The sequence below is a fragment of the Erpetoichthys calabaricus genome, chromosome 14 (assembly GCF_900747795.2).
Source record: "Erpetoichthys calabaricus chromosome 14, fErpCal1.3, whole genome shotgun sequence".
In the NCBI taxonomy this organism is placed as follows: Eukaryota; Metazoa; Chordata; class Cladistia; order Polypteriformes; family Polypteridae; genus Erpetoichthys; species Erpetoichthys calabaricus.
The window spans coordinates 45681274-45701232 of record NC_041407.2 but is presented as its reverse complement, the minus strand read 5'-3'; positions in this window follow the sequence as shown (position 1 = coordinate 45701232).

Here is a 19959-nt window from a genome sequence, read left to right as displayed (position 1 = left end):
GAGATATGCTCTAGGGAGGAGAGGAATGAAGGTCAGTAGGAACAAGTCAGAATACATGTGTGTAAATGAGAGGGAGGACAGTGGAATGGTGAGGATGCTGGGAGTAGAGTTGGCGAAAGTGGATGAGTTTAAATACTTGGGATCAACAGTACAGAGTAATGGGGATTGTGGAAGAGAGGTGAAAAAGAGTGCAGGCAGGGTGGAATGGATGGAGAAGAGTATCAGGAGTAATTTGTGACAAGATGGGTATCAGCAAGAGTGAAAGGGAAGGTCTAGAGGATGGTAGTGAGACCAGCCATGTTATATGGGTTGGAGACGGTGGCACTGACCAGAAAGCAGCTGACACAGCTGGAGGTAGCAGAGTTAAAGATTCTAAGATTTGCACTGGGTGTGACGAGGATGGATAGGATTAGAAATGAGTACATTAGAGGGTCAGCTCAAGTTGGACGGTTGGGAGATAAAGTCAGAGATGCGAGATTGCGTTGGCTTGGACATGTGCAGAGGAGAGATGCTGGGTATATTGGGAGAAGGATACTAAGGATAGAGCTGCCAGGTAAGAGGAAAAGAGGAAGGTCTAAGCGAAGGTTTATGGATGTGGTGAGAGAGGACATGCAGGTGATGGGTGTGACAGAACAAGATGCAGAGGACAGAAAGATATGGAAGAAGATGACCTGTTGTGGCAACCCCTAACAGGAGCAGCCGAAAGAAGAAGAAGAAGAGTTCTTATATACAATATCATATTGTAAGTCTCTAAAGATGAGTCCGACGATAAGGTCAGATGGCCAAGAGGACAGAAAAAAAACAAGCAAAAAAAACTCCAGTTAAACTGGAGAAAAAAAATTTGCATAGGTTCAGAGGCCCAAACCCCACCCCGCCTTTATTGGTCATTGTACCTAATATAAATGTTCTGAAGTAGAGATTAGTAAAGATTGATGAATATGATAATTGAGGGAATGAGATGTTGTAATGAGCCTAATCCAATCAGAGAAAAGGCATATAATAAGCACGAACTAATGAGAGTGGGGTGAAGTCAGCATTTTCAGAAATCTTCCTTTTCACCTGTCCACACTGAAACAGTGTGTGAGTGTATTTGAAAGTCTCTTGTTCTGGAGTGCATCAAAAGTATTCATTTTTGTCATTTGAAAACATCAGTGTAGTTTGTACAAAAGGCAAAAATGGAGACAAATGTCTGCATTTTTAAATGAAAACATGCTAATGTGGATGGGGACTTAATGTCAAAAAAAGGAACAGCCAGAGCCTGAAAAGAAAGGAGTGGATCTTGGTGTTAACTCAGAGGCAGGAAAATTCCGAAGTCTTTTTACTGAAAAGTTAGGATGAAGTTTGTATAGTTTGGCCAAGAATGAATTCCATTGTTTTTATCTATTCCTTGGATTGCATATGCTTTCCTTATCATCTTCCCTCCTTTGTTTGCTTTTTTTTGTTTTAATAATACTCTTTTGTTTCATCTGACAGGTGCGGGCCCTTCCTCCATTTCCCGATAGTACCTTTAATTGCTTTACAAAGAAACAAACAGTTTTACAAATTAGACTAATAACACAATACATTGATGCAAAGAAAGCAGTAAATGCAGCCAAACAGAACAGGGAATAGATAGATAAAATTAATGATAGAATTGATTGAATAGGAGGAAAAAAGCACAACCCCATATTTGTTTTTTAAATGTGACAATCAAAAGACAGGACCTTAGTTTAATTCCATACGGAGAGATAGAGGATCATCCCAAAAACAGTCATAAAGACATCCATGGAGTGTTTGCCACAATGCAGAATCAAAGCACTCACCTCCACTCACACTGCAGCAGAACGGCTGGGTTTTGAGAGGGAGGTGGCAGTCACCAAGCTGACCCTGTGGTCCAAGGTCTTCCATGTTGATCCCATTCTTCATGTGCAGTCATGCGTGAACTAAATGTTAAGAGAATTTAAAATTCTAATATTTGTGGCTGCTAAATAATCTAGAATTAGGCCACCTGACCATTCCTTCCTACTCACAAATTCACCATTGTCAGCTACTGTCACAAGCAGAGACGCTACACAGAGGAAAATTGAAGAAGACAGAAGTGACGAGGGCAGATGAAGGACATGTTTATCAGCTCCACTTACGCTGTCTCTTCTCCGCATCTGCATGGTCAAGCTACAGACCGAAAGGCAGCGCCAGTGTCATGACTGTCAGATTCTAAAACCTGCATTGCCACAGCCAAGAGGGCAAATCTGCAGACTTAGAGCCCCTCATCCAGAATGGGAGTTCCAGCTAGACCTGAGACCTCTCCACATTTAATGAAACAGGCAATGTAACCAACATGGTGAGATCCAGTAAGGGACAGCTATCTGTCTGCAGTTCAGTCAGCAGAACTGTAATTTACGTCAGCCACTATAATTTCTACCCAAAACACTTGCATGATTTCTGTAGTTTTGTTTTCCCTAAAGACAAATAAAATTAAGAAATGACTCAACTAAACAATTGTCCTTTACGAATGTTGTTCTGGGTGCACAAATGTTACAAAACAGTAAAAGACTTACAAAACTTTAGACAAAATGAATGCCAAGTTACACTCCACCCCACAGTTTTTTTAAAGTAAAATCTTTTTGGCCAAGCTCCCGTGATCCACCCTTATCATGTTAACACGGAGACATCACTAAGTCATCCATATCTGGCCAGCGCTACTCTGGATTTTTAAAAGCTCATACATTGCACAACATTTTTGCATACTTCACAAGCTACAAATCAGGCTGTACTTCATCAAGGGTTTAATTTAAATTAAAAACGTAAATGGAGTGAAAAGGATCTATAGCTTCATTTCACATAAAATTATTTTTGAAATACAATGTTCTTTCTATAAGTCTAGAAGGATAGTTATTATAATTACTCACAGGTATCTGAAGACATTTGATCATAAGAACAGCCAGACTTTACCCCACCAGCCGAGATGAAGAAATTCACACTGACCACTTGGGTTAAAAGAAATTAAATAAAATAGATTTAAAACACATGCACAGTTTATAAGCATACGCATAAAAAAGGAACAAAGATATGACCTGTGTAATGGTTGCATATGTACAGTGTTGACAGACTCATCCAAGTAAATGCATTCATCCATTTATCCGTGGTCTTATATGACCATGAGTAGCACTGGGCTTCCACAGGGCACTGTATTGGCTCCCTCCTGTTTATCCTGTACACCTTAGACTTTAGAAACAACACCAAATCATGTCATCTATTGCATTTACTGACCACATGGCCATAGTTGGGTGTATTAGCGGTGGGCAGGAAAATGAATACATGGCACCGGTGAAGGCATTTATTGAATGGTTCAGATTGAAACACCTGCACCTCAGCAAGATGAAGGAGACTTCAGGAAGGTCAAGTCCACTCTGCCCCCAGTTCTAATTGATGGTGAAGATGTGGAGGAGTTCGAGATATATAGACATCTTGGGGTGTATCTGAACAACAGACGTGAGTGGAGTACCGACAAACAGGCATTATATAAAAGAACAGAGTCGTCTCTGTTTCCTGTGGAGGCTGAAGTCATTTGGTGTATGCAGGCCACTCTGAAATGTTTTCAACCTGTCCAGTGTATTTGTCTATGCATTAGTGTGCTAGGGAAATGCCATTAGTGCACGTGATACTAACAGACAAAATAAACTGATTAAAAAAAGGCTTTTTCAATCTTGGGAGTCAGGCTGGATCCATGGGAGGAAGTGGTAGAACAGAGGTCACTCGGGGAACTCCATATTAACCCAAACAATAACTGTGACCCCTTGTGTGAGGTGTTGGCTAAACGGAGGAGCACATTCAGTAACAGACTGAGACAAGTGCTGTGCTCCAAAGAGTACTTGTCAGGTCATTCCTAGTCAACACACTGATCTAGCCAACATCTTAACAGACAATGACACCATGTGCAATATACTGCGCCAATGACTGTCATCCTGTACTGTAATGTTATATACTTGTTATTACTCTTAACTAAGATTATTACAATTCTTGTTATATTTGAACCATCTTTGTTTATTGTTGTAACCTGCAATTTCCTTCAGGATTAATAAAGTTTCTATCTATCTATCTATCTATCTATCTATCTATCTATCTATCTATCTATCTATCTATCTATCTATCTATCTATCTATCTATCTATCTATCTATCTATCTATCTATCTATCTATCTATCTATCTATCTATCTATCTATCTAGAACTATGCACAAGTCAAAGATGAATTCTGGATGGGATGCCACATCATCACACACACACAGACTGGCCCAATGAGCCTAACACGTCAACGTAGTAATAAATCTATAAATGCAATGTTTACCATATTTTTTGATTCTGATTTTCCACAAATGAGAACACCACAAACTATCTCAAATAGACTTTCAGTGATGCAATAGGGCTGGAGCCTATTCTGGCAGCATCAGGTGTATGGCAGGAAATCATCCCTGAATGTGGCACAAGTCTGTTATAGGTCCCACTGACACACTGTGCCAGTTAAAGTAGCACACACATCATTGGGACAAGGACGTTAGCACAGATTCGACCAGCTATGCTACAGAATAGATAATCCAACTGAAGCTAGTGGGCCCAGCCAAGTACTTAAATGGGAGACCACCAGGAAGACTTGGGTTTGATGCTAGAAGAGGTTTTGTTGAGGCCAGTAGGGGCCTCTTACCCTGCTATCTGTGAGTGGATTCTAAGGCCCCAGTGCAGTGACAGGGACAAATGGTGCTGTCCTTTAGATGAAAAGTAAAACTAAGGTCCTAACTCTTTTTGTTCATAAAAGACCCCTTAGCATCCTTTGAAATGAGTAACTTGGTTTCTGATGTCTTGGCTAAATTGCCCACCATGGCCTGGTCATTCTGACCTCCTAATCATCCCCTGTCTCTAACTGGCTAATTAAGTCTCTCGCCCCTTCACCACCTAGTAGCTAATGAGTGGTGAACACAATGATGCAAGAATGGTTGCTGTCACATCATCTAGATGGATGCTAACATATTGGTGGTGGTCGAAGTGGTTCCTCTAATGTCTGTCTAAAGCACCTTGAGTAGATTAGAAAAGCACTACCTAAATGTAACTAATTATTGTTAATATTAGGTAAACTTACATTCAAATTAGAAATAGATCAAATATACTATGAATAGCAACTAAAATTGAAGTTGCAATTGGTGTGCCTGGTGAAATTAAAGATCTGGGTTTATGGAATACTGTAAAATCAAAGCCTAGCAGCCTAAAACCAGTTAGCCACTACACTCCTAATGGACATTCTCCGATACTCAAAGGCACCAAGTAGAACCCAAAATCAAGTGGTGGTCTGATGATCCGTCACACAGTTCATGTGAATGTCAGTGCCCTTTGTGAAATGTCATTTCATAGTAGAGGAAGGAAAACAAGGTGAATCCAAATTTTTAATGTAGAAAAGAAAACAACTCATTAACCAGGGGTATCCTATAACCAAGAATAGATTGGAAAAAATGAGCTTCAATTTTTAATGTAATATATTTTACTAACCCGCAGCTGGTGCAGTGGTTTAGTGGTTAGCGCTACCATCACAAAGATCCAGCATCTTTGGTTTAAATCCCACTCGTCATGTCTTCATGGATTTTCTTGTGGGTACTTCAGTATCCTCCTTCTTCCCCACAGATATGTGCCAATTCAATGACTTTTGATCCCAAATTGACACTGCATGAGTGTGAGTGTACCCTGAGATGAACTCTTTCCGGGGCTGCTTCCTGCCTTGAACTCAATAAACTCCTGTAAACATAAACTGGGTTAATTTTATGTTTCAGCTTCACTTTTTCCAGTTCCAGGGATCAGATTTATAAAATTTGCATACTCACCAAAAGAGATCCAAAATGTGCGTACACATCTCTTCAAGCAAAAGTTGAGATTTATAAAAGAAACCTTGATGGGAGACCATGCGCATGTTTAAGACAACTCTGAACCATGTGTACGCAACATGTCTGAGAAAGTGAGAAATGACAGCACCCACAATCAAGCAGGGAAATGTGGTGTGGTGGTTAAGGCTTTGGACCTGAATCCCTGCAGCTGTGGGCTCAAATCCCACTACTGACACCATGTGACCATGAGCTAGTCACTTAGCCTGGATGTGCTCCAATTGGAAAACCAAAAGAAATGCTACCAATTGTATCATAAATGTTGTAAGTCGCCTTGGATAAAGGTGTGAGACAAATAAATGTAATGGAAATGCAGCCAAATGATGTGTATAATAATTCATATCACCAAGCTGTTATTGTAATGTGCTTTGCTGTGACAGACCTATAAATACAGTATGATGTGCAGGCACCCAAAAACCATTTTCCTAAAACTCTGTACTAAATTTTCCCTGACATTGGAAAGACAGGCTACCCAAATTTGGGCTCTACCTGTTCATATTCAGGTTTTAACAACAGTTGGCTTTCTGGCAACAGGCACCTACCAGAGAGAATTAGTCGACAGGTCAGGAATATCGCAGTCAAGATTTAGCTTCCCGCTGTGCTAGAAGCCATAAATCAACTGACAAAGTCCTATATTCAGTTTCCATGTGGTGTGGATGTACAGGTCAACATTAAAGGGATATTTGCAGCAATGTCCAGTTTTTCTAATTTAATTGTGACAGTTGGTAGCCCTCATTGCAGTAAGGGCACCTGGTAAGAATGAAGTTGCTTTTGTCTTTCTATTATAGAATAAAGCCTGTGATGAGACGAGACTTTTTTGAGAGATTTTTTCAAGTCTCACAAGACGAGACTTTTGACATGAGATTGTTTCAAGTCATGCCCTTCTCTCAACCATATTCAAACACGCACACAGCCCACTCACATCTCATTCGTGTGAATGCTTTTGACTGACACATTTCCAGCTCTTATAAATTTTTTGTTTTCCTCACTTTAAGTTCCCAATTAAAGAAGATGTATTATGTCTAAATCTTATTGATGAATTCCATCCTGAAGGGATATCAACAGAAGAAATGAGTACATGGGCAATCCTAGCACCGAGAAACGATGAAGTCAAATGAATTAACGCGAAAATTGTCGATTGGCTACACTGCAGATTGGTTACATGCATATCAACAGACTAGGCTGAAACAGTTGGTGGTGATCGTGTGAAAGATGAAAACATCAACTTACAATATTCCAAAGAATAACTACAACCATTAACACCGTCCGGTCTTCCACCAATCGAATTGCTGTTGAAAGATGGATGTATCCTTGAAAGGTAATGTAGTATATCTTTCCCGGATAACAATAGACAACAAAGGAGATCTTGATATGTCATTTGTATTAAAATGTTAACCGTTTCCTGTTAGAATAGCTTTTGCAAAGACAATTAACAAATCACAGAGACAAACATTCGAAAAAGTCGGTTTATTTATTAGAGAGAAAGAAATGAAATTCTCTCACGGGGAGTTATATGTTCCGTTGTCATGATGTAAGTCCAAACACAGAATCAAAATTCAATGCAATTTTGATGAAAATTTAATTCAAAAAATGGTTTTTACTGAAGTTTTACAGTAAAGTTTAAAAAATATTTGCATGTTAATTTCAAAACCAAACAGAACAAAATCGTATAACGCAATGAAAAACTAACGCAACATGAAACATAATTTACTTTCAAATTATTACATTTAATATTTTTTAATATGGTTAGTTACTCGCTGTAATGTAAAACAGTTAGTTCTATTATGCATATGTAACAATTCCCATGAAAATAACAATCTGTTTAAATTCTACATCCGCATCCCCATATGCGAGCAGAACCTGTAAAGTGGCTCGTGCATAGCACCGGCCCAGGGGTTGGTGAGCGAAGCGAGAAGAGGCCAAAGCCCCCTAGTTGTCTATACTATTCACTGTAATAACAATCGTCTCATTACATGTGCCAGGTGATGGTGGTTACCCGCTCAGAAACAGGTGCCTTAAACCTTACCTCACCCCTAGAGTGCAGAGGTGAGGCACTTCAATACCATGTGAAGTGTATCACAGGACTCCTCAAATGCAGGGGGTGGCTTCTGCATTCATCAGATGGAAGGCTGCTCTACCAGCCAATGACAGTCTGCAGTTTTATGACTATATACAGTATGTATGAGGTTCATTAGCATAGTCAATATATGATTGTATCAGGGTGGCAACTGGACAAAGTTCAAGGCACGTTCACATACACACATTTACATGTGATTTATAAAGGGTAAATTGCATAGAAATGTGTGTACACCAGGAATCAGATTTCTTTGATTTTTTTTATGTAAGCAATTTCCTATTTTTTTGTGTACACGTTATAAGAAAGCACAAAGACACTCATAAAGGTTCTGGGGCACCCAAAGGCAAACCCTGTGTATTATAAATAGCACAAAAGGCTGCGAGACTAGTTCCGGTGAATCGGTCGAGCCTACCCCAGCATGGAGGTGGTTCCTGTTAAGGTGGTTTCTGGGTGGAAGAGAAGGATACAGATGGGTTGAACTCAGAAGTGACATCATAGATGGCAGTATATCAATCTTCCTTTCTGCAAAGAGGAAAGAAGAAAAAAATAACGTTATTGCTTAGCACCCTCGGGTAGCCCGGGGTAATTTTGTTATTATCCAAGCCCATAAGTTGTTCCCCAAGTGTACTTGTGTGACCAACGTACATTCACATTCAAATCCACGCAAAGATGAGGCCTTTGTATGGGTGAGACTTACAGCCTGAACCAATGTTGGATGAAACACTAGTCCATTCCTGGGCACACTCACACTGTTTTGAGTTCTTCACTAATTAATCAGCCATTGATTGGCAGTAGCAGGAGAAACACTTACAGAGACACAGAGGGAACATGCAAAGTGCACAAAGATGATGGCTAGGCCAAGATTTGAATCTAGGATGAAGGAGCTTTGAGGCAGCAATGTTAACCACAGAATCACCATGCCACTGGTTTGACTAAACATATTCTCATCCACATTCCTTTTCTTTACATCATGTTAGACACTGTAAAATCCAGAGATTAGACATATGCTATTAATCAGTGGACGTATAGTAAAGCATAGAAGAAAATCATGATGTATATAATGAAGTTGTATTTCTGAAACAAAAATGATTAATGTTTTTTCATGAACTCTGAGATTTAGAGTGCCCAGGAATAATGACCAGAAAATGCAATAAAAATGAAGAATGGTGAGGCAGAGATAAAGTCATAAAGCAACTGAGTTTTCAACAATCTGGAGACCCCTGTGTGTTTCTTTTAAACCCAAATGGCCCTCTGAAGAAACAGCTGTTGATTTTGTGGTATGAATGCCACAGTAGCGACTTCTAACTGATGAGCCGTTCCATTCTGCCCATTCATCACTATTCCAAAATGCCATTAACTGTGCTCAGGACTCTGAAGCAGTGGGAGAGGATCCTTATGGGTCTGAGGCAGGAGGTTCCATTCTCATGCTAATACATCTCCCACATGATTACCCAGGAACCCATTGGTGACTGAGCAGGACTGTGTTTATGGTGCTACTGTAAGAGGGCCCAATTTGTATGTGACCATTGAGCCAACAGCAAGACCACATGCTAAGATTCTCCCTGATGAAATGGTCACAAGAAATCATAGCTCTGTTTTTGACTGAGGTGTTTACTTGACGTGTGCACTGCCTGAAACACACACTGAGCAGGAAACTATAACAAGTATTGGTCATCGTCATCTCCTAAATGGCTCTCTCTCCCTCACCACCTTACCACCTAACAGTTAATGTGCGGTGAGTGTACTGGAGCCAAAATGGCTGCCGTCGCATCATCCAGGTGGATGCTACACATTAGTGGTGGTTGAAATGGCTCCCCACTCATTGAAGCACTTTGAGTAGTGAGAAAAGTGCTACACAAATATAAATAATTATTATTATTACCAGTAACAGCCACTGCACGATAACGTTAGTTTTCTTAGTTTTCATCTTCTTTCTCTGTACGTTTAGCATTCATTTGCTCAGAGGTTGATGCCCTTACTGCTTCCTGAGCAGCTCTTCTTTCTCCACGTTAGCGGTCCGCTTCTTCTTTTCTTTCGTCTGCATCTTATCGTGTTAAAACTGATTAAGTCAGTGTTTGTGTTGCAATTACTGAGTACGTTTTCCTTAATGTTTCACTTAAGCTGGCACTTAAGTCTTCCATCTGCCTCAAGAATAATTTAAGATATGAAGAGGTAGGGGAAGTGACGACAAAGGTGGTAGGGATGAGAACGGCGCCCAGACGAATGTGCCGCACAGCCACCCTGCTGGCCGAGAGTTGATTTAACAATAAAGTAAAATAAAAATAAAGAGAGGAATAACCTTGGAGGTCAATCATCACCCTGAAAGCGGATAGTAGATGTCACATAGTATATGTGTACCAAATTTCAGGTCAATAGGACAAACGGTTTGCAAGCTACAGGTGATTTACAATCCTGGAGAGACAAACAAACAGCCACGGCAGCGTATTATATAAGAAGACTAGCTGTACCCCGTGGCTGTGCCCACATAGTAATGAAACAGGACAAACTTTAAAAATCAATAGACATTGGCACTATATCTGATCGTGTTCAGCTCTGATGGGAGAGCATTCTCCGCGTGGGGAGAAAAGCACGTGGCCGTGATATCTCTGGCAATCAGCAGCTACCCTCTAAAACACATGGAGCTCTGATCTCTCTCAAAAACGTCAAACGTTACTCTTTAACAATCTGTAGATGACAATGTCTATTGAACAAACAGGTATTGCTAGCTAAGCGGAGGCAAGGTTCACTCCAACGTGTGTCACGCGAGACGTAGACCAACTCGAACAGAGGCTGGAGAGTGAATGAAGAAGGCCCCAACCCATGCTCTCGGCCCACAGCCACTCTCTTGGATTTGCATAAATACGCTTGGTACCGCAAGCAAACTATGGTACTTAGCGCGATGAGAGAAGTCGCAAAATCAACCGGAAAGTTCAAGCAAATTATAGAAAACAAGCAGATCTAAATCCGTTAAGTAATTCTCTCGTGAAAAGCGGGCAGACATACAGACAGAACACGCTTGGACCATGAAATTTTTAAAACCGTTTCTTAGCGAGCATCTATGGGCCAAGGATAACCTACATTCCAAATTTCAAGTCCGAAGTCCTCATGGTTCGGGAGATTTCATGATGAATGAGTCAGTGGTATTTGGCTTTTATATACTGTATATAGATTATTATTAAAATGTCTCCATGACTAAAATATTCCAATATGTTAAAACACGTTGAGTTTCTGATCACTAGGAAAGGTGCTCTATAAAATAAAGGTGGACTGCGCAATAGAAATTTCACTCTAAATGTAACTGAGTGCATTGTTAACCTGAAACTGAGATGGAGGACAAATCCCAGATGATCTCAGCAGCATAAACCCAATGGTGTACAGTACCATTTGTCAGCGGCTAATCTGGCCAACTCTGCCAGAGGCATTCAAACACACACAAAATGCAAAGGGACAAAAAGTGAAGACAAGATACCAATTAATTAGGAAGACAATGGAAGGCACACAGAGATTGGTAAAGAACAGCAGGGAGATGGACTGGGAAACAAAAAAGCTTCTTCTACTGGCAACGTTCACAGCACAAGCAAATCTGTGTAAAGCAGAGAATGTTTTTGTCAAAAGTTCATTAGCACTAAACATTCTCGTGATCTGTTACTTAACAGAGAGTCATAATTCAGCTCTTTCGAAAGATACAAAAACTACAATACATAAAGCAAGCTTCAGGGAAACTCAAAGGCACATCAGTAAAAATTATGCAAGGTGAGTAGACCCTTGGACCTCCCAGCTGCATTAATGATGATCAGTGCAGGCCATGCAGCACAAGTGCAATGAGCAAGAAGTATAGCTCCCATCAATCGATTGCCATCCTGCCGCCTGAATGACTTAAAAAAGAAATCAATTAGGGATGGGGCTGACTCCACAGGGAGCTCCTCTAGACGTGTACTCTGAGAGATGATGGATCGACCCTCCCAAAGTTAGGACCATATTGGGACGGGGGGATGGTGACACAAACTACAGATATTGACCGGGCGCTACTAGGGCCATGTGATCAGGGTCATTCATACTCTGATGACAGCTTTCAGTTCACATACTAAGCACTGGCTGACCTGCGGAATAATTCAAGGTCATTATCTCAACTGGCAAATGAAACACAGATCTAACACAACCAGATTGACATCTTCCTATTGCTGTGGATGGATCCTTCAAGTAAGATGTGTCTTTCTTGACTAAGAAGATGTGCATTTCATTTAGAAGAACAACTGCAAAATATCACTGTGCTGCACAGAGGTTAGTGCTGCTGAAAAGGCAGTTTCTGGGACACGGGTTCAGTTCCCAGGCTGGTCACTATCTATGTGGAGTTTGCAAGATCTCTTTATGTTAAGGTGGGCTTTCTGTAGGTTGGCCCATCCAGGATTGGTTCCTGCCCTGTTCTTTATGCCCCTAAGGGTAAGCTTGCTACTATTTGTAAAAGGAAAATGCAGATCTAGAACATGGATTGGTTTGAAAGCACTTTCACGTATGGTGTATTTTCATTTCTTCATCACTGTTGAGATTTTTAAAAGATTGTACATCTTCAGATAGCCAAGCTATTGGCTGAAAAAAGGAAAAAGGAAGGCTGCTGGTGTATTAGGGTGACAAGAGAAAAATGTCAAGAAATTGCAGGGCAGTTATTAGACTTTGATTTTGGCTTCTTTCCTTACATCTTCTAATTGCTAGGCTAACTGCAGTTTGGGTTGTTGCTTACTTCACTTATTAGATTCAAATAAGTACATTTAGTTCATTATGCTTATCAGTGCTCGTGAGCACTTCAGTTAGTCACTGGTTACTTTAAAACAAGCTTCTCTGTTGATGTATTTAGCACAACTCACAGTGAGCACCATAAGACAGTACTTTACATGTTAAGAAATAGTTGGGACAAAGCTTAGAATGAAAAGATCAAAATAAAACTCAATGGCCAATTTACAAGGAACATCTATCTAGGGCCCTGTCCACACTACTGAGTTTTTTGGTTAAAAATGCAGACATTAATCTCTGGTTTTGGCCTTTGTCCACACTGCACTGGCATATTCAACCCATGAAAACAAATACTTTAGAAAAAAGCTCTCCTAAGCCATATACTCTTAAAAATGTCGGTGCAGCATTAAGTGTGGATGGATGAAAACAAAGACTTCTGAGAATGCTCACTCCATCACTCTCTGGTTATTACATGGCTCTTCTCTAATTGGATCATGCTCATTACAACATCTCATTCCCTGATTGAGCACACTACATGGAAGAAAAACATATTCCAACATAGCAGGAATAGAAGAGTTGCTTTCCATAGTGCTTGTTGTGTTGCTTACTTTTAGGCATCTAAATTGCACTTTGTACAATTTTTAGAAATTGTGGTCAAGCAACTAGTCACGGACTATACGTGTATGATGCACACTCACAGCGACTGCTGCACAATGAATTTCGGGAAATTTGATGGCAACCTCAGAAAATTGACTCATGAGACTGCTCACACTACAAGACAGCTGACTGCAATTTCTGACATGACAGAAAGTCTTCTGATTGTGCAGCACCCCAGTTGTAAGATGATATCACAATCATTCTCATGTTGCATTTGAAACAACCAGCGGAAGAAACTGAAATCTGGGCCATAAAAATCATGCCAAAATTGCACAGTGTTGCCCAGTTAAAAAGGTCTATTCTGCGTGCATGCTGTAAAAGAAGGACAAGACAATGATAAAGAGTGGGGATACCTGCCTGGTGACCCCATAAAATTTGAAGGTTTGTTCATAAACAGAACATGCGATAGGTGGTGTAAATGTCTTTTCTGATTTGAGTTCAAACTGAACTAATGAAGATTTTGGAGCTTCTGGTTTTCAGTCATTCTGGAAAAAAGAGGCAGATTCAGGTGGATGGACACCATACATGATATCACAGGTGTTATATCTGCCAGACATTCAGTCTGCAAAGGGAGGAAGAGACAAGGAATTAGGATGCAGCGCCAACCCCTGGAGCACCAATAGAATTACAGTCACTAGAGCCCTTCAGCTGTCCTCTAGGCACACGTATGTGACAATGCCCAGTGTCGACAGATGATCACATCATATGTGTTTTTGGTCGTTTTAGTATAGATGAAAGTACTTTCACAAACAATGTGAAACTACTAGTGTGGCTGAGACACCATTTTTAAACAAAGCCATAGCAGTGGGGACGTAGCCCATGAGAAAGTGGTATCTCTTCTTGCCTCCAGACCAGCCTGAATTCCTTGAAATCCTCGAGACAAGGACTCATTAAGGATCTTGGAATATATGTTACAGATTTTGATTCTTTTTGACTCAAAAGCGTCACGCAATTCCTGCAGATTTTTGGGCATACGTGCATGCTGCAGAGGTTCTATTTCTCTTCATCACAAAAGTGCCATGTTTGATTTAGTTCAGAAGACAGTGCAGGTCATAGGTGTTATCTGGAGTCTCCATCATTTTTGTTGCAATGATGTGTGATTTGTGATATGACACATTTTGCTGCTTGAAGAATCTATTGGAAAAGGTTAGATACACTGTTGCATTCAATTGGCACACAGTTGGTATTGAGTAGCCTAAAATGTGCCATGAAAAGATTAACCATGCCATGACACTATCATCACCGATCCATTCTTCAGACACCTGGTAGGGCAAATCCATCTGCATGTCACAGCAGAAATCAAGATCGCTTAAACATCTTCTTGTTCTTAGCCGACAGCAGTGGTCTTTTGCTGCTCAAGGTCTAACATTTTTGTACTTTCAGAGATGCCATCCTGTGCACCTCTGGTGTAAGCTGTCATTTAAATATATGTGGCCTTCCTCCTTTTCTTTTCTCTTGGTCACAAAGTGTTTTAATCAACAGAAGGCCTGCCACTTGGATGTTTTTAATTTATTTCATCGTTCTTCTTAAATTATAGAGACTGTAGCATGAAAACAATCCATGGAGAGCAGCTGTCCCTAATTTGCTGAAACCAACTAGTCTGATGACAACAGTTATGCCATGGTCAAATTCACTTAGATAACATCAAGGTAGGGTACTTCGTACTTTATTGTTGTTAGTTCTTCCTTTTGAATGTACTTCAATAAGGTCCTGCAAAAAAATTAAAATGGACAGTTAAAAATGCATGTTTGTTGACCACTATGTGGCTTTTTCTTCACATCATCTACAAACTATCTCTATATAGCTTTAATTTGTGAATTTCCCCTTGGGGATTAATAAAGTATCTATCTATCTATCTATCTATCTATCTATCTATCTATCTATCTATCTATCTATCTATCTATCTATCTATCTATCTATCTATCTATCTATCTATCTATCTATCTATCTATCTATCTATCTATCTATCTATCTATCTATCTATCTATCTATCTATCTATCTATCTATCTATCTATCTATCTATCCTCACAGGTGGCGCAGTGGTAGTGCTGCTACTTTGCAGTAAGGAGACTGTGGAAGATTGTGGGTTCACTTCCCGGTTCCTCCCTGTGTGGATAGTGCTTTGAGTACTGAGAAAAGCGCTATATAAATGTAATGAATTATTATTATCTATCTATCTATTTTCTGAAGTTCATTTTACTATTCTCTGTTTGCAATATACCAAAGTCAGTCCCGCTAGCATATGAAACAAGGTGCAAAGCAGTGCAGATTCATACAGAAGACACTTACAAACTCGCATACACACTCACATCACATAATTGTACAGGAATACAATATGAAGCATGTGTAGACACTAAAGATCAACAGTGCAAGGCTCACGTATTGAGTCAAGGTCACTGGAGCACCAGGTGAGATCACAAGCGGAGGAAGATGGTGTTTAAAACATATAGGCTTGGAGCCGATGTACTACCAAAGCCAAATGCTCCTGCTGCTCTAATATTCCTGACCGCCCAATTACTGTTGATTCATACGATTTGTTTAAACAAATACACATATCTTGATAAGGATGCTGGCTGGAAATAATCATGAATCTCACTCTCTGATAGACTCATTTAGCTAATGTACTATAGTAGGAAATATTCATCTCAAAAGCTAGATCATTATTATATCAAGGGAAACTGGGATGCATTGTTAATATTTCAGCTCACGGTGTACTCACATTGAAATACTTTTTGTGGCTTCAACTAATCCAGTAATTAAGCAGACAATCAATGATGCTTTAAAAATACTAATGCCGAGTACAGACAGCATGCTAAACCAGTGTATACAGTATGTCTTCTTTGGAAGGCTGCAACTAGCAAGCTTCTCTCCATTATATGGTTCGGCCTTGTTAGAAAACATCCGTGGTCTGGTTTTGAGAGCAGCCTGCCTGCTTTCTAAGTGCTTGTTTATTAGATTGATGGCTCGATGTGGCGGGGATATCCATTCTCACCTACTTGCTAGAGAGCGAGTCCATGGAACGTGTCGCATTGTCTCTGCACTCAGTATTGCCCTGCACTCCTAACTGTAAAACAGCACAGATTATTAATTGCATGTATTGTTTTTGTATACATGACATTACCTCACTTCCTTCTAGAATGTTCTATGCATCAGTACTTAAGATGACACGTCTAACTTTGGAGGGACTAGTGGCAGCAGCGCCCTGGACATGTAATGGTGCTTACACCTGGAAGCTGTTTTACTTAAATTATCTAGAAATGAATTTAGGGTCCAAATCTTGCCACTGACTGGAGGCTACATGATGCATGGATTGCCATTAGCTGAATTATTAAGATTTAGACAGTAAAAGCCACTGTCCAAATTTTTATAAAAGTTAAAGCAAACTTACATTAAAGGACGGATATAGTCAAGTCAAGGAGGGGATATGCAGTACACTGGACATAATGCACGTTATGTCACTTAATGCTGCAAAAGAGTGTTTCTCTACATGTCATGGCACTATATTACATAGTACTTACTGAGTTTTAATTAAGGTGCCATGGAAGTTTTGAGGATGCTAGCTGTTCTGCTTGTGCTCAGGTGAGTTGCTTCTGAAGACTTGAGCTTCCTCTCACAATCCAAAGGCCAGTGGCCACCAAGCAGTCCAGTGAGGATGAGTGTGCTCAGTGATGAACTGGGGTCCTATGCAAGGTAGGATCCCGCTGATCATGCCCAGATTAGTTCTGGCTGTCTCTGAAAGTATCCGAGCAGAAAGCAGCTTCAGAAAGAGAATGTGTGCAAGTCTTACGCTGGAGAGAAAACAGTTTTAGATGCAGTCCAGATCAGAAAGACGAATGAATGAATAAGAGCACACAGTGTGGATGAAGCAGAATAGATGTGCACGGGCAGGCAGTGCACCATAGTGGCTAAGGCTTTGGACTTCAAAACGTGACATTGTGGGTTCAAATCCTGCTATTGACACTGTGTGTAATCTTGGAAAATTGCCTGGCGAAACTCCATGTGGTCATGGGGATAAAAATGTGTAAACAAAGTACTGTACTTTAGAAACTGTCAATGGAACTGGGAGTTAAACCCAGGTCACTGGAGCTGTCAGGCAGAAGCCCTCCCTTACCTATTCTTAGCCAAACAGGAACAGGGTTACAGAGCGCCAGTCAGCATTTGCATAGGCAACCTCTGATGCAAAGCAATAACACCCTCTGGACAGAGTGTGAGACCACCACAAAGTACACTCACAATTTACATTGTGCCAGTTTATAGCCACCAGTGATTCTAATGTGTATGCCTTTTAAGGTGCAAGTGAAAACCAACGTGTCAAGTCTGGACAGAGATTTGAATTCAGCACTTTGAAACTGTGCCAGTCTCCCACTCAGAAATGTGGATTGTGTCAGCGGTTTTCAAACTGGGGGTCTGCAAGGCTGTACTTGGGGAAATGTAGCATTCCTTTTGAGTCTAACTTTCTAAAAAAAAAATTCCTATTTTGAAGATTGTATTTAAATTGCCTGACGTATTTTTTAAATAAACAACTGAAAATGTTCTGCAACTGTTGTATGAAAGTAGTCCTGCATCAAAGTGCTGCAGCAATCAGCTAGAAGGTGGGAGAGTGGGTCTTAAAAGGATTGTTAGTTACACAGTGGTCTAACGCTTATGGCCATACCAGCCTGAATACGTCCAGTCTTATCTGATTTTGGGTGATAAGCAGGTTCAGGCTTGGTTAGTACTTGGATGACAGCATCTAACTCGAGTCTCCATGCTAGGCTGCATTTCAGTTTCACTGCTCCCCTCTTACAGTGATCCTGCAGTGATTCTTCATTCCTGTCTCACTCACCCAACCTTTATTCTCTAATTCCATGCCCATCGCCCGTGCCAATCCGTGCTTATGGGGTTCGAGGTCACAGCTCTGTCTTGCTCTCCATCTCTTTGAAGAAACAATCTAAGATGAAAAAAATGCTGGTACTTCAAAACATTTCAATTCATGGGGGTGGCACTTCAGGAATAAATGTTGAGCACACCTGCCTGGGGATATCAAGTGATATTTGAGCTCATATTTATCAATAGTCTTATATAGTTACGTATTTGGTTTGAATAATAGGTCTGTTGTCCAAAATCATTCGGTGGGACTGCTGTTAGTGTGGCTGAGTTAGTTTGTTTTATTGTGAACATTCTCAAAACTATATTTTTTTATACTGAAATTCTTCTGTTTTATATATTGTGAATTTTGTTTAATGTGAATGTAATCATTGTATCTGTTGTATATAGTTCTTATTTGTCTGTTGTAGCAGGGGGGAGCTTTAATTAATGTAACACCCATAGGACGCACATGTGACGTACAGCAGGCTCCTGGCAAAAGCTGGAGGACGCTTTTGCAGGTAAGGTGCTTCTCAATGCTCTCCGTCTCTTGTATAAGCTGACAAGTTTTAAATGAGTGTTTTTCTGTCTGAAACTGAGTGGAAACATCACACCACGTGGTTGTTGATGTGTTTTGAGGGTCTGTTGTCACTTTTGGTCGGCAGAAGTGGATTTTAAAAGTGTTTGATTTAGCGGAGATCCAACCTCATTGGTATTTTGTTTGGCTTGCTACAGGAGACAGAGAGCGCCTGACGTTACATGTGCTGACTGTGCCCTTTACTGCTTGTCTTGTAGGTATGTTGCAACGTTAATTATTGTCCTTCATTGTTGCTGTTTATATTCAATTGTTAAATTTGTATTTATCGTATTTGTGTATATATGGTTAATTAAAAAAAAAAAAAAGCTGGAGGACGCTTTTGCAGGAGACAGAGAGCGCCTGACGTTACATGTGCTGACTGTGCCCTTTACTGCTTGTCTTGTAGAAAAAAGTGGATGACGCTTTTGTAGAATAAACGGCAGAATTTGGGTATTGCTGTGTCTGTCTTCTTCCAAATCACCAGCAGCCATTCTAAAGCCGCTACATTAGCACAAACCAAAATCCGGGATCATTCACAGTTTTGTATCATTGGGTTTATATTAGTGGGAGTACTGACCAGGTGGTACAACATGGCAGGGGTGAGCGGCTTGGCTTAAAAGAGTTTGGGTTAGAGAACTCCTACTTGGGCCACAAGTTAAACAAGAGTTCAGAGAGCTGAGCAGATTGGACACTCATCGATCCATTATCCAACCCGCTATATCCTAACTACAGGGTCACGGGGTCTGCTGGAACCAATCCCAGCCAACACAGGGTGCAAGGCAGGAAACAAACCCCGGGCAAGGCGCCAGCCCACCGCACCATATAGGACACCTTCCTTTTAAATGATCATTGTTGTTATTAGTAGTTCAAGGGTTAGCACACAGCTATGGTGAGCCCCATTATTCGTCCATGGAGTTGTATTTACTACCTGTCGTACTTAGTGTCTGCCTGCAGCTCCGTTCCAATGGTTGACCTTTACCACACACAGGGCTTAATACTGCCGGAATAAACTCGGGCGCCCACCGATCCAGACAGGTTAACGAATAAGAATAGATGGATCAGTTTTTTGATACAGATGCTGTTTTCTGCAAGTATGGTTGTATTTTTCTAAGGTATAGCGGCGGCTGCTCCAAGGATACGGGTTCGATATCCAGTATGGCGTTTACATGTTTT